Source organism: Papaver somniferum, chromosome 11 (genome assembly GCF_003573695.1).
Source record: "Papaver somniferum cultivar HN1 chromosome 11, ASM357369v1, whole genome shotgun sequence".
Taxonomy (NCBI): Eukaryota; Viridiplantae; Streptophyta; class Magnoliopsida; order Ranunculales; family Papaveraceae; genus Papaver; species Papaver somniferum.
In genome coordinates, this window is record NC_039368.1 from 19,878,248 (window position 1) to 19,880,306 (window position 2,059).

The following is a 2,059-nucleotide window of genomic DNA, read 5'->3' on the forward strand; positions in this document are numbered from 1 at the left end:
TTTCTTTTTATTGAAAGGGTGTTGGGTGGGGTGGGATGGGTGTTAGTGAAACACGCCTACTCCCCATATCTTTTTATTAAAAGGGTGTTGGGTGGGGTGGGCGCTAGCGAAACACGCCTACTCCCCCCTCTCTTTTTGAAAGGGTGTTGGGTGGGGTGGGCGTTAGTGAAACGCGCCTACTCCCCTCTTTATTTTTATTGAAAGGGTGTTGGGTGGGGTGGGCGTTAGTGAAACGCGCCTACTCCCTCCTTTCTTTTTATTAAAAGGGTATTGGGTGGGGTGGGCGTTAGTGAAACGCGCCTACTCCCCCCTTTCTTTTATTGAAAGGGTGTTGGGTGGGGTGGGCGTTAGTGAAACGCGCCTCCCGCGGTATTCTTTATTGGATTTGTTAACTATGCAAGTGCCTTTGGATTTTCTTGTGACCTTTTGTAGATTTTTCATTCAATCAGGTGCCTTTGGCTTTCTTGGGACCTTTTGTTGATTTTGTCAGTCAATCAGGCGCCTTTGGCTTTTCTGAGATCTTTCGTGGATTTTTCAGTCGATCAGGCGCCTTTGGCTTTCCTGAGACCTTTAGTAGATTTGTCAGTCGATCAGGCCCTTTGGCTTTCTTGAGACCTTTTGTAGATTTGTCATTCAATCAGGTGCCTTTGGCTTTCCTGAGACCTTTTGTCAATTTTTCAGTCAATCAGGCGCCTTTGGCTTTTCTGAGAGTTTTCGTGGATTTGTTAGTCGATCAGGCGCCTTTCGCTTTCCTGAGACCTTTTGTCAATTTTGTCAGTCGATCAGGCGCCTTTGGCTTTCCTGAGACCTTTTGTAGATTTGTCCGTCGATCAGGTGCCTTTGGCTTTCCTGAGACCTTTTGTAGATTTGTCAGTCGATCAGGCGCCTTTGGATTTCCTGAGACCTTTTGTAGATTTGTCAGTCGATCAGGCGCCTTTGGATTTCCTGAGACATTTTGTAGATTTGTAAGTCGATCAGGCGCCTTTGGCTTTCCTGAGACCTTTTATAGATTTGTCAGTCGATCATGTGCCTTTGGCTTTCCTAAGACCTTTTGTAGATTTGTCAGTTAATCAGGCGCCTTTGGCTTTCCTGAGACCTTTTGTAGATGCACACCATTTTTGATAACTTACTTTTATTACTTAGGGAATATGTTTATACATAGAGTGACTTAGGCGTGGAACTTTTTCAGGCATTTTCCGTTGATGGGCGATTTGACCTTGGTCCCATTCATTCGCATAAGTTTGTAGTATCCGTTGTCTGCTACTTTCCTTATCTAGAATGGGCCCTCCCAATTTTCTGCAAACTTACCGGCACTTGCATTCCTCTGCACATGAGGAGCAATTTTTAGGACCAAGTCGTCCACTTTAAAGGTTCTCTCCTTTACGCTTTGGTTGTAGTAATTGGCGGCACGTTTCCTGTAGGCTTCTGCAAATCGTCCTGCTCGTGCTCTTCTTTCTTCCATTATATCTAGGTGGTCAAAACGACTTATTTCATCCGGTGTTGTATGGATAGACATTACCACTCTCGCAGATGGGACTGCTATTTCTGCTTGTAGTATCGCATCTTCTCCATAGACTAAGGAGTATGGTGACGCTCCTGTAGAACTGCGCTTCGAGATTCTATATGCCCATAATGCCAATGGTAACTATTCATGCCATTCTCTGTGATGATCATGCATGGTTATGCTGAGGATTCAGATGAGTCTTTTGTTCGTTATTTCAGCCTGCCCATTCCCTTGAGGGTAGTAGGAAGTCTATGTGTGCAGTTTATGTTGTATTGGATGAGAAAATCAATCACGTCTTTGTTTACGAATGACCTAGCATTATCCACTCTAATTATCATAGGCACACCAAACCTATAAATGATATGCTCTTTGATGAATGCGGCTACGGTTGCTCCAGCGTAGTCTTTGAGAGGTATCGCTTCGACCCACTTTGATGCATAATCGGTAGCTGTGATGATGTAATTGTGGCGCTTTGAGGACGTTGGATTGATTAGTCATATAAGGTCAATCCCCCAGCTGTGGAATGTCCACGGGGTACTATGCTGCATAGTTGAG